A 16,438-nucleotide genomic window follows, 5' to 3' on the forward strand; every position below is an offset into this window, starting at 1 on the left:
TCTGCAAAGCGCAGGTGACAGGTGTTCCCCATTAATTGGAACACCTTTTTCCTCCCAATCAAGTTTCCTAAATAAGTCCTCAAGAGTAGCGGTGAATAGTTTAGGTGAAATGGTATCACCTTGCCGGACACCTTTGTTAATGGGGAATTTACACAACCGTTTGTGTGGAGTTTCACGCATGCTGTGGCATCACTGTATATACTGTTCAATATGTTTATGTAGCATATGGAAATTCCTTGGTTGCTAAGGGCGTCTATAATTGAGAATTTTTTGATGGAATCAAACGCCTTTTCATAGTCTATAAAACCAAGATACGAGGGTGGGTCAATAAGTCCTTAGAAAAGCCGACAGGTGGCGCGACTAGTACTGTAAGCGGTTTGTTTTCATGCAGCGGCACTACCGATTCAGTATGCTGCGAAGTTTCAATCAGATTGGTCGGGTTGTTGTGTGTTTCTCGTACATTTAAAAAAAAAATTTGCTTGTTTACAAAAATGGAGAAAATTGAGTTTAGAGCTGTTATTAAACATTTTAATATAAAAGGGTTAACAGCAAAGGAAATAAAAAATGAGTTGGATTTAGTTCACGGCACATCTGCTCCTTCACTTGCAACTATTTATAACTGGTTAAATGAATTTAAACGTGGTCGTACATCAACAAAGGATGAACCACGCTCAGGACGTCCTGTAGAGGTGACTACACCAGAAATGATCAATAAAATCCACGATATGGTGTTAAGTGACCGAAGATTAAAGTTGAGTGAGATAATTGAGGTTACAGGGATCTCAAAAGGTAGCGTCATTTCTATTTTACATGACAAATTGGGCATGAAAAAAATTTCTGCAAGATGGGTGCCGCGTTTGCTCACAGTCGACAATAAACGCAATAGGGTGGTGGCCTCTAAAGCCCTGTTGTCGCTCATGCAACGCAATCCGGATGAATTTTTTCGTCGCTTTGTGACTGTAGATGAAACATGGATACACCACTATACTCCCGAGACGAAAGAACAGTCAAAGCAGTGGATTGCGAAAGGCGAACCATGTCCAAAGAAGGCGAAAACCGTAAAATCAGCTGGTAAGGTTATGGCTACTCTATTTTGGGATGCACGTGGAATTATTTTCTATGACTATTTGGAAAAAGGAAAAACAATAACGGGATTATTATGCATCTTTATTAGACCAGCTAAAAAACAAAATTGAAGAAAAACGGCCTCATTTAAACAGGAAAAAAATCCTCTTTCATCAGGACAATGCCCGTGTTCACACATGTTTACGATCAATGGCTAAAATTGAAGAATTGAAGTTCGAATTGGTCGACCACCCACCGTATTCGCCAGATTTAGCCCCCAGTGACTTTTTCCTTTTCCCAAACTTAAAAAATGGCTAAGTGGACAACGTTTTTTTTCAAATGAAGAAGTCATCGATCGGACAAATGCTTATTTTGAGGACCTTCCGAAAACTTATTTTTCTGACGGTTTAAAAAAAATTGAGAAACGTCTAACCAAGTGTATTGAGCTCCAAGGAGATTATGTTGAGAAATAAAAAAAAATACAAAAATAAAAACTGTTTTAATGCTTTTTTCTAAGGAATTATTGACCCACCCTCGTATAATGGCAGTTTGTACTCCTGGTAGCGCTCTATGATTTCCCTGACGACCTGTATATGATCCATAGTACTGTAGCCTCTTCTGAATCCGGCTTGCTCTCTTGGTTGGTTCTCGTCTAAAACTGTTTCGAGACGGTTTGAGAGTATTTTCGTGAAAACCTTATACAGAATTGTCAGTAGACTAATTGGTCGATAGTTTTTCAGATCTTCAGTGTCTCCTTTCTTATGGAGAATAATAATGGAGGCATTTTTCCATGACTCTGGGATGTTCTCTACGTGCAGACAAGACGTGAACAGACATGCGAGCACATCGCTCACCGTCCTCCCGGCCCGTTTGAGAACATCGATAGTCAGCCCATCTTCTCCCAGGGCTTTCCCACTCTTCATGCACATTATAGCATATTCCACCTCTGTGGTAGTAACCTCGGGAAGAGGATCTCCATATTCTCCGTTCACCGGAGGATCTGAATTGATGTCTGTCATCTTTGTATAGAGCGCTGTAAAACTCTACAACAGTGTCCAGTAGATGATCCTAGTTACGCACGATACTTCCATCTTGCGCTTTTAGTGTCGTGATCTGCCGTCTCCCTATTGACAGATGCTGCTTGTTCTTATGTAAGCTCCTTCCTGACGCAACAATTGATTCTACAAGGTTCGTATAGAACTTACGAAGATCTTCTCGTATGTTTTTACGTAGAGTTTTGCACAGCGTGGAGTACTCAAGATCATTTGCAACTTGTTGCTCGCTTTTCGTACTCCTACGCAGCTTCATAAGATCCAACGTTTCCTTTGAAAGTTTGCTTACTCGTTCAACCACAGCAGCATCTGTCTCTTCGGAAGATTCTACAATGATTTTTGTTATTGCCTCGGTGTTTTGTAGGGAGATGGGGTCATTTTCAGCCTGGAAAGCCGCTAGCCTGTTCTCCAGCTTTTGTTAGAATTCGACTCTGCTTCTCAAGCCTCTGCGGACTCTGGGCTTCTGCATCAGTTTGGATCTCTCACGTTTGATGTTAAATCGTACTTTACACCTTACCATTCGGTGGTCGCTGCCAGTATTAAATCTGTTAATGACTGTGCAGTCTAGAAAAATATCCTTCTTGTCGGTGAGGATGTAGTCGATTTCGCTGGTTCGTTTTGCTGGGCTTCGCCATGTCCATTTTCGGGAAGGCTTCTTTTTGAAGAATGAGTTCATGATGTAGAGATTGTGGTTTTCCGCAAACTCCACTAACATGTCTCCTCGGCCATCCCTGGTGCCATTGGTGCCATGTCCGAAGTGCCCGACCGCTACATCATCCTGGTGTTGGGATCCGATTCGTGCATTAACCCTTTATAGGGCAAAGCATTTTTTTCTTCATTTCAAACCGATCTCTATCAGTTTGCATCAGATATTTAATATCGTAAGACAATCTCTATATATATAAAAATCTCGTGTCACGATGTTTGTGGTCAAACTCCTCCGAAATGGCTCGACCGATTTTATGAATTTTTTTATGTATATTTGTTAGGTATGAGAATAGGTCAACAAGTATATTTCATACCGCTGGGTAATTAGGGTATCTCTATCCAGAAAAATTTTCTTTTATTTTTTTGACAATTTTTTTTTGTATTTTTTTTATTATTTGACATAAAAAAATACCTATAACCTCAAATTTTCACTTTCCTACCCCCATCCTCCCATTTTTAATCGCGATTTTATTATTTTTGTATGAACAAATTTAACCGTCGTTCGTATTTCAAACAGAACGAAATTATTTATGTTGTTGAATGACAGATGGCTCTACGTCCAAGAAGAATTCAAGAGAAGCGTCGCGTCATTTTGACATTTCATTCGGCAAATCACAACGCAGTGCGTGCAAAATTTTGTACGATTTATTTTAATTTATCTATTTTTATGTGCGTGCATTACAGTGCACAATGCCAGCAAGACGCAAGGGGGGCCATTTGGGCCGTCGAACGAATAAAGCAACAAACACGCAAAATAGTAGAGTAGAAAGAACAGACGAACAAATCCAACAAGATAACAAAAACGTGCGTGTAAGCATGTCGCAATTGCGTGCATCTCAATCACAAGAGGCACGAGCTGAACGAAATCAACAACGACAATTGGAACGGAGCCAAGCGCGCCGGTTTGTAGTTAACATACGCAGAGCAAATGACCGACAACGCCAACAAGTACATCGAACATTTACATCCGCTTCGTTCCTTCGTCTCGCATTCGAGTACGAGCCAGATATTGAATATTCCGCTCATCCGAAAGTGCTGATTGGTGCTATGGACAAAGAATGTCCCCATTGTCATGCGCTCAAATTCAAACATGAGTCAGCCGGGATGTGTTGCGTATCAGTAAAAGTGCAACTACCAGAAATTGAGATACCACCAGAACCATTGAACAGCTTGCTCATTGGCACGGTTCCAGATTCAAACCTGTTCCTGAAGTCCATTCGCACATTCAATTCATGCTTCCAAATGACTTCGTCCGGAGCAACAGAAATAGTTCACAATACTGCGGCAAATGGTCAACAATTCCATTCTACGTTCAAAATCAAAGGTCAAGTATACCACAAAGTAGGCTTATTGCTGCTAATGCCAAACGAACCACATACATTTTTACAAATCTACTTCATGGGCGCGGCGGTGAGGACATCAATCATGTGGATGCACGTTGCGGCTACAATAGCCTCAATTCACCTAATGCCAGGCGCATCGTCGGCGAACTGGACGCCCTGTTGAATGAGCACAATGAATTATTAAAATTCTTCAAAGCACACATGCACGAATTGCAGTGACAATCACGCTATTGTCATCAATCCTGATAAAACACCAGCTGGAGAGCACGTATGTCGATTCAATGCGACTGTTGTTGACGACATTGCTGGAATCATGGTTGGCGACCGCACATCGACGCGAGAAATCGTGATTCGAAGAAGAAACAATAATCTGGAGTTCATCGCTGACACACACCGTTCATACGACGCTCTCCAATATCCGCTAATTTTCTGGAAGGGACAAGACGGATATTGCATAAACATTAAACAATGAGATCCTGTCACAGGTAATTCATTCATTATGAACATCATTACTCATTTTGAATTGAGAAAATGAATGGTTGATGTTTTTTTGTTTTTATCGGCGGTCATCGTCTACAGTGCTCTATTCCTCTTTCTGTCATAGATCCCATCCCCACATCTATCATAAGAAATGTTAAAATTATTTTTGTTATTTTTTTACACTCATTTGCGTAATACTTTTCAAAACATAGTATGCAAAGCGGTACGTTACATTGCTTACAAAAATAAGATATGCGTTTTGGCTCTCTAGCCATACTAAAATAAGCACATCGACAGCTCTTTTTCTTAGATTTACTCATGAACTGAAACAAAAATAAAACATATTATCGTAACAGTACCTACCGACCTACAACATTACGAAATGACCGAGAAAAGTGGAGTATGATAGGGGAGGCCTTCATCCAGCAGTGGAGAGACCCCAGCTGATGACGATGTTACTTCTACAGTCAAATATAATACAATACAAACCCATGAAAGTTGCGATATTGATAGTAATTTCGTACTTTAGCATTCAATTGATGTCACAACTAACAAAAAAACACCATTTCTTTGCGGATATTTTGAAAACTTTTCCGATCCCAAATATTTTGAGTAAAACTAAAACATATCTATGATAGTATTGAGAAACCCGGGGTTCCAGCGGCTAGCTCAGCTGTCCATCGAACCCCGGATTCACAAAAAAAAAGGTACGATATATTTGAGGGTGGAATTAAATAAAACCACGTCTGTCTCGTGTAACTTGGTATTAGCTTATATTTTACACTTTCTTTACATGTTTAGGTTTTTACAATTAGTTACGCAGGTCCGTATATGTCGGAAAGGGGACGCTTACTAACTTTTTTTTTTTTTTTTTAAACTTCGCGTACCCACGCCATTCTACAAAAAGGACTCTCGTGATTGGCCAAATTTTATCGCGTAATCCTTTCGATTTGACGAATCACGAGGACCACCTCGGCGCAGGCGCGCGGAGACTTCAACGTTGCCGGCAAAATTTATTAGATTTGAATAAGTACTTATATTTAGTCTTAAAATTATCGCTTTCATCCATCATCATTTATACTTTTTAAATTAAATTAAATATATCTTAATTACACCTCCGCCCAATATGTGATTTTCACACACCAGACGAAGGCCTTTACTTATGAATAAAAAAATACTTACGTGGTTGAGCAAGGAATCAGATTAGATGTTTTACGAAGCCGTTTCTAGAGGTCAGGGTTACGTTTCGACTTGATAGCTACTAAATGATTATTTTACACCGGGAGAAGCCCGCCTGTAACAGGGGTGTATCAATTCGCCCCATCTGGATTAAAGTCGAAAGGTACGCCCTGATCTCATCGGCCACCCATCCAATTCCTTGTTCATCCGTTAAGTACATGGCATGATAAACAATTTATAAAAGAATTCAACTACAATCTAACTATTCTAACATAAAACTCTATACTTTAGCTCTATTTTTATTATTTTCTATATTTATTTTGGATTATTATTTTCAGCTCAAAGCAATGCTTTCGCGATACTTCTGAATAGGTCAGAGTTTGATTTAATTTCAGTGTAGTACATTTATTTTGTGTTACTTTGTTTTCATTATGTTTTCTTGTTATTTTATTCGTTTTTATTAGTCAGCGGAGGGGTCGCGAAGCTGCAGTCTTTGACTCTCGCGCTTTCCAATCTTTCTTTTGTATTCCTAGGGGCTATATTCGTAGACGTTTGGCCCTCGTTCGGAATTATTATTTCGTGTTACGTTTTTCTTCTTCTGGTGCAATAGGAGCGTACCTCGTTTGGCGTCGTCTGCCTTTGCAACCAGGGCGTGGTAGTGGCGTTACTATTGAGCCAGGCTCGTTCCGAGCAGCGGATATCTTTCTGTGGAAAGTTTTCCACTGATCTGCTGGTCTCTGGAGTATCACCTCATAGATGGACAGGTACTGTGTCTCCATCTGTTCCTATTACTGCGGGCAAGGCATCGTATAGCGGTACAACAGCCAGGCTCGTTGACGGCGGCACGGCTTTCTCACAGGTACTAGGATGGTTTTTCACAATAAGTATCCATTTCCATTTCTTCTTCTTTCTTTTCTTTGTAGATGGTTACAGTTCGGAGGTACCTCTTGTTGTTTCACGATATCTTTCAGGCGTCACGTCCCTAGTCTTCTCATGAACCTGCGACGAGAAAGGAGAGTGCGCACTCTCCACACCATCAAGCTTTGGTATCATGAATTTTTCGGCTACGCTGCCTTCGGATGCGCTTACTTCGAGAGGTGGCTCTCTTTGTGCTTCCAAATTGTCTTCATCTGTGTTTATTCTTTTACTTTCTTTAGTGATTTATTCGTTCATTAGACTTCATTGTACTTTAAATTTAGTCGAATTTACATTATTAATTACTCCTACCCCATACATTAAATAGCTACTAATTTTATATAAAATCTTCCCATTGTACTTATGGCACTTACTATCACATTTAATATTTTACCCTAATACCCATAAATATTTTGCAACATTGTATTGACTGTATAAATAACATTGATATTAAAAATTGAAATATTCCACCCTCTCATTATATTTATTTACTGAATCAGTAAACTTAAAACTGTGTAATTAACTTTATTTTTAGTGAAACCCGTTTTATTCAAAAAAAAAAATTGTTGTTTCGTTTTACGCGCCCGATCCCGGCGTTATCGCGTTAAGTCTCATGTCATCCGATTCCAAAGGCGCGCCGATTTGCGGTGCCTCTCACGTTTTATTATTAACATTTTTTTTTTTTTTTTTTATCACAAGCATACAATCTCTACTTTCATCCTCTTATACCTAATTTTAACTTATTATTAAAATTTCACTTATCAACTATTATATACACTTCGTCGAGTGATGCCGTATTATTCCCGTTCCGTTTTCGCTGTGTTAAATTTACGATTGGTAATTTGTAAAGAAATAATAGTGACGGTCGTATACTATTTTCTTCGTTTCTCTTTGGATTCAAATTATTAACACGGCGTAACTTTGAAACAGGTTTCGCGCTACTGTAGAATATCCTTTCTTTCCCGTTTATAAAATTGTTTGCGATTTTCAATGTTAATGTTTTCGAATTCATTCATATTTACTTTATTTGAACGGAAAGAATTGGCGTCACTTTGCGAAGTGTTATTTTTAAAACTAGAATGTACATTTTTCGTACTAATGAACTTAAGATTACAAGGCTCAGAAAGTTTGTCCTTAATTAACTTTATATCCGTAATTAGAAGAATTTCCGGATGTTTTATTCGTATAATCTACACATTTCACTTCTAACAGCAACTCGGCGTTCACCCTTGACTCGAGGGTTGGCGACTGGTCCTGCTTCATCTCCTCGTGGTCGAGCCTGCGCCCGCACAGCTTCGATTCATCTCAGCTTGCGCGCCTTTTCAGCCCTCTTGTGAGGCTCCCTGGCCTCGCGTTTCCTTTTTCTCTCCTCACGGAACATCCCGTGGTCGACTAGGGTACACGACATGTTAGTGATACCCTAGGAAAATCGGCATTTTGCTCGCCGTTTTTCGTCGCGAGTGGGCCGTGGCCTCTACGAGCCCTCCTCGCTGGATACCGTCGATAATATGTCATGGTCTCCATAGGTGGGATTTGTGCAGCCATTCGTCGTACTGGAGACGCGCTGGTGCTACGGTCTCCAGCACGACGCTAGGCGCGGTCAGCTCCGTATGTGGACTGTCTTCGAACACCAGAGGGCACTCCCGGTTTGATGTTGGAGACAGCACTTCTTCTTCGATAAGGGTCACATCGGAGTCCGCTTTTTAGTTAACCATTTCATGGTTGTTCCGGCTCCTGGATCATAAACTTTTATTTAGCGTTCGCGGGCGTAAATTTTATTTCGCGGGTTCGGAAGAATTAATGCGATTCTTCACGCCTCATGTTGCCAGGGCGCCATTGAGATACCCGGGGTTCCGGCGGCTAGTTCAGCTGTCCATCGAACCCCGGATTCACAAAAAAAAAGGTACGATATATTTGAGGGTGGAATTAAATAAAACCACGTCTGTCTCGTGTAACTTGGTATTAGCTTATATTTTACACTTTCTTTACATGTTTAGGTTTTTACAATTAGTTACGCAGGTCCGTATATGTCGGAAAGGGGACGCTTACTAACTTTTTTTTTTTTTTTTTAAACTTCGCGTACCCACGCCATTCTACAAAAAGGACTCTCGTGATTGGCCAAATTTTATCGCGTAATCCTTTCGATTTGACGAATCACGAGGACCACCTCGGCGCAGGCGCGCGGAGACTTCAACGTTGCCGGCAAAATTTATTAGATTTGAATAAGTACTTATATTTAGTCTTAAAATTATCGCTTTCATCCATCATCATTTATACTTTTTAAATTAAATTAAATATATCTTAATTACACCTCCGCCCAATATGTGATTTTCACACACCGGACGAAGGCCTTTACTTATGAATAAAAAAATACTTACGTGGTTGAGCAAGGAATCAGATTAGATGTTTTACGAAGCCGTTTCTAGAGGTCAGGGTTACGTTTCGACTTGATAGCTACTAAATGATTATTTTACACCGGGAGAAGCCCGCCTGTAACAGGGGTGTATCAGTATACTATATTCACAATAAAACATAACTATACACAGCTGCCTAAGCCACTTTTTTATTTTTTAAATAATTCTAGAAGTCAGCCGTGCGAATTGCAAATTTGAGGTTATGTACTTTCCGCTTGGCAATAGAATGATGAAACAAGTACATTATCACAATATATTTGTAAAAAATATAATGTAAATCGATAAATAAATGCACATTAAATACTTATGTACATACCGTTTTTCACAACACATAATATAAATGGGAACAAAATGACTTGCAAAGTCAAGTGTCACTCGCGAATTCGTCGAGTCGCGACCGCAAACGCGCAATGGCTGATACATCGACCAATCGTCGAAATAGTGTTTTGCGAGCGATTGACGTACACTTCATATTAGATGGTTTATTTCATAGCCAGAGAACGTTCTCGACAACGTCTTGACGCACTAAGGTTGATATTTCCATATTTAGTGTATGACTTATAGCTCATAAATGAGGTGGTCGATAAGTAAACCGTTTTCGGCCTTTGCCCTATAAAGGGTTAAAGTCCCCCATGATGATAGTGAAGTGACATTTCCGTTTATTTTTCAACGTACTGATTTCTTCATATAGCTCCTCCACTTCTTCATCAGGTGAGTTTTGAGTGGGCGCATAAACTTGCAAAAGTAGAATCTGGTATCTTTTGCTGAGCTGAAGTGTTAAACTTGCTACTCTATCTTGAGGAGAAATCAAATTCAACTATGCGATCTTTCCCGAGTCTGTGGATTAAAAATCCGACACCGCTTAGGCTGCGCGCACACGGCAAAGCGAAGTTTCGGATTCATCCGCCAAACGACGTTTGCGTTTTATTTGCGTTTTATTTGCGAGCCGATTGCGTTTTAAATGCGTGTCAAATGCGTCAATATTTCGACAATGCTGTCCAAGAGAAAACACGGTTTTCAAGGGGATTCATAAACGCCTTTTTTTGAAACTGCACCCTGCTGCGAGAGTATTTATCTTTCATTACAGTGGCGTACAAGGGTAAATAAATCAATATAAAATCAGTACGTAATATTGCATTATACCTACATTTATTTACCCACTATTGCTTCTTTTGGAGCTGGACTGTTTTATATCGAAAGCGTTTTGAAAATTACCTATTGTTGAGCCTATTATATACCATCATCATCAATACTATCGACCGAGGGTACTTGATGGAGTTTGAATTTAAATTCTAATTGATTTAAGTTTTGTACTATTATTATTTATTAATACAATAAAAAAAGATTATAAGTTAATACACGAAGAAAGGGTAAAAACCTTATTACCTAGATACCTACTAAGTAAAGGATTAAGTACAAAAACATAATATTTTGAATAATTTGAATATTTGCAGTATTCTAAAAACCTGTTGTAAATACTATTAATACATTCGGTAGGTAAGCAGTTTTACAAAATATAATAAAAAGTTGTGACACAGCACAGCTATGAGAAGAAGTATTTCACGAGAAGAAAGGCTCGCCATATCTATACGGTAAACTAAACTATTATTATTTATTTTGTAGTATGTACTTATTTAATTAATTTTTTTATTAGTTGACACTGTCATCTTCTATAGATACACTAAAATGGAAACGGGTACTAATAATAATATATTGAAGTGAGAATAATGAATACCCACCTACTACTATTGATAGGTATGTGCTTGTGTACTTGTATCGGTACAAGTATATTTATATTAATTATTGTTTTTTTGTTATAATATATTAGTTGCGATTAATTGACAATAAAATTTTGATAATTTGTCTATTTAGCCGCTACAGTACCATATTATTCAATTACATATTCAAAAAAAGTTGGTAGTTATGAATTCAAAACACCTTTCATAAAAAATAGATTGAAATATTAGTAGGTATACCATCATCAATACTATCAACCGAGGGTACTTGATGGAATTTGAATTTAAATTCTAATTGATTTAAGTTTTGTACTATTATTATTTATTAATACAATAAAAAAAGATTATAAGTTAATACACGAAGAAAGGGTAAAAACCTTATTACCTAGATACCTACTAAGTAAATGATGAAGTATAAAAACATAATATTTTGAATAATTTGAATATTTGCAGTGTTTCTAAAAAAACCCGTTGTAAATACGATTAATACATTCGGTAGGTAAGCGTATTAAAATGTCATTTCTCGTAAACAATAGTTTTCTCGTTGTGCAATATGTTGGGAGTTTAATAATATTAACTAATGAGAGATGTCACCAACTGTAACTACTCACTAAATAAAAAAAAAACGAATAAACAATGTTAAGGTATAGTTCGTAATATGCAAATTTAAATAATTTTTGATGAATACCTATATACCTATACCGAAAATATTTATATAAGTACCTATAGATACGTATTGAATTACCCACCTACCTATTCATATTATATGAAATACATATTTAAAATAACACCATTCTTTTGGGAAGAATACAAGTAGGTATGCATTTGGTTATATTCGATATTAAATAAGTATGTATCTTTAATAGAATCATGCCTCCTTTTTAGTAGTAGAATCTTTATGTAGGTATCGAATCTATAAAATATTTTTATTAAATTTAATCTGTTTTTAAGCGTGAAGGCTCGCCATAACTATAAGGTAAACTAAACCATTATTATTTATTTTGTAGTAAGTATGTACTTCTTTAATTTTTTTTTTTATTAGTTGACACTTTTATCTTCTATAGATACACTAAAATGGAAACGGGTGCCAATAATAACATATTGAAGTGAGAATAATGAATACCTTCCTACTACTATCGATAGGTATGTTCCTACTACAATACGTGCCATGAATATACTACCTACCACATGTTCTTTTAAATCTTCCCATTTAGGCCAGGACCGAACTTTTGAAAGCTGAAATTTATGGGGGCGCGTATTAAGAAATATTACTGATTAACCACATAATTATGTTCAGAAAGGCCTAATAAATTTTATTTACCAATGACAAACTCATGACCGGATGAGTGGGTATTTTTCATTAAAAACTTGGGTATAATGTAAAGGTTTAAGCCTACGCAATCTGCACCTAGCACATTGTCATATATAATAATATGAAGAATGTTAAATCTCAGTCGGTTCCATGACAAAACAGGACAGTGACAAAACAGAACATGACAAAACAGAACACCTGGAGAAAACCTGGCTGTTCTGTTTTATCATGTTCTGTATTGTTATTGTTGTCGAAGTCATGATGAATTGTTTGCAACCAGAAAGATTCACTTGAATGATTAATGCTTATTTGGACTATGTCTGCATTTGCGTATAGCTAACAAAAATCCGCATGAAAGTCATTAAAAATAATTTCTACACTATGAAAATATCATCAAATTAAAAAACGCTTTCGATATAATATAACAGAATTCTATTCCAAATCAAGCAATAGTGGAAAAAATAAATATAGGTAAAATGGTAAAAAAGAAATACTTAATAATTATGTAGGTAATGTTTACATATTATATTTTTATATTTTATTTATCTTAGTTCGCCACTGGCGACAAAAAAAAGGTTTTTTTTAATTCTTCGGATAGTGCAATAAATAAATTCTTACATAATAACACTAACGGTGAAAACAAAAAGTACTAATATCCATAATAGCTATAAGTTGGCGAACACAATAAGGCACATATTGTATGACATAATTTATTACTTTAGTCCGAAAAAATTAAAAAAATCTTCCTTCTTTCTTAATTAGTGTCATCAAGAATTTCACAGTGGCGTTAATGCAATGGGGAAAACAGATATAATTTAATTAAAATATTTTATAGGTTTTTTGTATATAATTTGTTAGAACAATGTAATATATTATTATACCTATTGTATCTTTTATTAAATAAACATTTAAAACATATTATTCATAAACATTTGAAATATCTCCCCTTAAAATCTGTTCATATTTCCAATATAATATTATTGCTTAGAATTCAATAGCTACATATTAAAAAGATAGCTATTGTAATGAGACTATATCAGGTAATTTCGTGTTAGTGTACCTACTAATATTTCAATCTATTTTTTATGAAAGGTGTTTTGAATTCATAACTACCAACTTTTTTTGAATATGTAATTGAATAATATGGTACTGTAGCGGCTAAATAGACAAATTATCAAAATTTTATTGTCAATTAATCGCAACTAATATATTATAACAAAAAAACAATAATTAATATAAATATACTTGTACCGATACAAGTACACAAGCACATACCTATCAATAGTAGTAGGTGGGTATTCATTATTCTCACTTCAATATATTATTATTAGTACCCGTTTCCATTTTAGTGTATCTATAGAAGATGACAGTGTCAACTAATAAAAAAATTAATTAAATAAGTACATACTACAAAATAAATAATAATAGTTTAGTTTACCGTATAGATATGGCGAGCCTTTCTTCTCGTGAAATACTTCTTCTCATAGCTGTGCTGTGTCACAACTTTTTATTATATTTTGTAAAACTGCTTACCTACCGAATGTATTAATAGTATTTACAACAGGTTTTTAGAATACTGCAAATATTCAAATTATTCAAAATATTATGTTTTTGTACTTAATCCTTTACTTAGTAGGTATCTAGGTAATAAGGTTTTTACCCTTTCTTCGTGTATTAACTTATAATCTTTTTTTATTGTATTAATAAATAATAATAGTACAAAACTTAAATCAATTAGAATTTAAATTCAAACTCCATCAAGTACCCTCGGTCGATAGTATTGATGATGATGGTATATAATAGGCTCAACAATAGGTAATTTTCAAAACGCTTTCGATATAAAACAGTCCAGCTCCAAAAGAAGCAATAGTGGGAAAATAAATGTAGGTATAATGCAATATTACGTACTGATTTTATATTGATTTATTTACCCTTGTACGCCACTGTAATGAAAGATAAATACTCTCGCAGCAGGGTGCAGTTTCAAAAAAAGGCGTTTATGAATCCCCTTGAAAACCGTGTTTTCTCTTGGACAGCATTGTCGAAATATTGACGCATTTGACACGCATTTAAAACGCAATCGGCTCGCAAATAAAACGCAAATAAAACGCAAACGTCGTTTGGCGGATGAATCCGAAACTTCGCTTTGCCGTGTGCGCGCAGCCTTATGCGTCCGGTATTAGTCCCATTATAACAAAGTACATGTCCGCTGTGAAGATTGACGATATCGTCTCCTCGTCGTCTTACCTCGCTGAGCCCGACAACATCCCAATGGATTTTTTTGAGTTCTTCTTCGAGCTCTAGAAGTTTGGCGTTGCTGGATAATGTTCTCGCGTTATATGTGGCAATGGTCATCGGTAGGCAGCCGTTACCGTCTTTCCGGGGATTCTTAGCACCCTCTGCCTTCCCTTGCTGATTGCTGCCGTGATCAGTGTCAGGTTGGCCTCCGGAGAATAAGGGCTGAGATTTTTGTTTTTGTTCCATGGGGGTATTTGGACATAACACACCACACTGTCCAAACGGGTTGGTATGTGGTTTTCTGTCTGGGTTTTCCTTCCCGTAGCCAAGGGGTCTCTCGTTTTAAGGCGCCAGAGTTTCGCCTCAAGACACACCACATCTGCATTGCCCAGGGGACGCCGCGTGGAGGCTAGAGATAGGATTTGTTGGCCATCTGTAGAGTAGCGTCTCAACACTTTATAGAAATGTACCTATTGGCATTAGTGCATTTCATTGAGGCCCTAGCCAACCATTTGCCCACCCTATAATTAATATATTAAATTCTAATTGATAAATCCGAATCCCTTCAACGTCAATATCAATAAAGATTACATATTGCTTTAAATTTTAATTATCTTAATTTCTTTTTAAATTATTTGATACTGGTTCCCTTAAGCACCTTTGTTTTTCAAATTGGAGCATGGACATAGTAGGTCAAGCAAGTGGCTAACATCCATTTCTCACAAAAAAAGACTTCTCGTCTATACCAAACTTCTTCGTGAGACAGTCAGGATCCACATGTGATTATAGAGCCGATGCAAGTTAAGTAAAAGTGAGTATTTTTCTATCATGTGTATTCAGAATCTATTATATCCAGCACCGTAATAGAATAGTATTAAACCTGGGATTGACTGCTAGATTGGATATATTAAATTTCGCCCTTTCCTAATGATTCAATAACACATTACCAGAAGAAAAATATTGTTTTTGCAGTCCTAAATGTGTATGATGGTTTGTATCTCAAAATGACAGATTATGGAAGTAAATGACTGAAACCAATAGCCTCATGCCATGTTATACAGTACACTGGAATGTGTGAGGTCTTATACCTCGTTTACACGTGCATGGATTTACTGCTGACAGTAAGTTATTGCGACATAATAAGAAAATACGTGTATAATCGAGTTGCAAGATTGCATGCAACAAAAAAGTTTAGAAGCTTCTGAATTTTCACGCAATAGTTGGTACTTACATGGCGTTTCGCATGCGCAGTAGAACGATAGTGGCGAACCTGCCGGAAGAAATACGAGCTACACCGCATAGAATATTTTGACGTTAACTGATTATCTACGAACTTGTCTGAATCTATCAAATCGCAGCATACGATGACAATATCGCATCTCGCTTACGCTTGAAGAATGAGATTGGAGAGACAGTCAGCACTTTTACATGTAAACAGTTATTATCGCGATAGTTTAAAATACACACTAGTGGTGCAAGTAAATCCATGCACGTGTACAGGCGCAATTATGGTGAAATCAAAATGAAGCCATAAATCAACTAAACACTGATTACCTACTGATTATCTTGATGATAGATTATCTACTGTTACCCAAGGAGACTGATTGTGTGAGGATTGCAAGCAGCCTTTGAAGAATTTGTATCATATTATCAGAATCTAACCCACACATGCCAATAGTAAGTATTTATCAATTATGCATAGGCTCTCAAACGGAAATTCTCACTTGGAGTAGTAATTTTTCGTGTCACTCCACGTAGGGATGTCACCAGAAGAAAAAGTATTGGTATAACTATCAGTATTGAATGAGAGATGTATTAGGTCCACCCACCAAGATAAAACCGCAAAAGGTGAAAAGAAAGTATCCTATCAAAAGAAAAAATATTGGTACATATTTTTTTTAAATCAATACTTGTTTATATCCCTACCTTTAGCATAACTATTGAAAAGATTTTAGATGAGATACCTATGAAGAATATTAAACTGCACACAAAAATG

This window comes from Rhyacophila brunnea, unplaced genomic scaffold (genome assembly GCF_057557595.1).
Source record: "Rhyacophila brunnea isolate RB1 unplaced genomic scaffold, BYU_Rbru_1.0 scaffold_14, whole genome shotgun sequence".
In the NCBI taxonomy this organism is placed as follows: domain Eukaryota; kingdom Metazoa; phylum Arthropoda; class Insecta; order Trichoptera; family Rhyacophilidae; genus Rhyacophila; species Rhyacophila brunnea.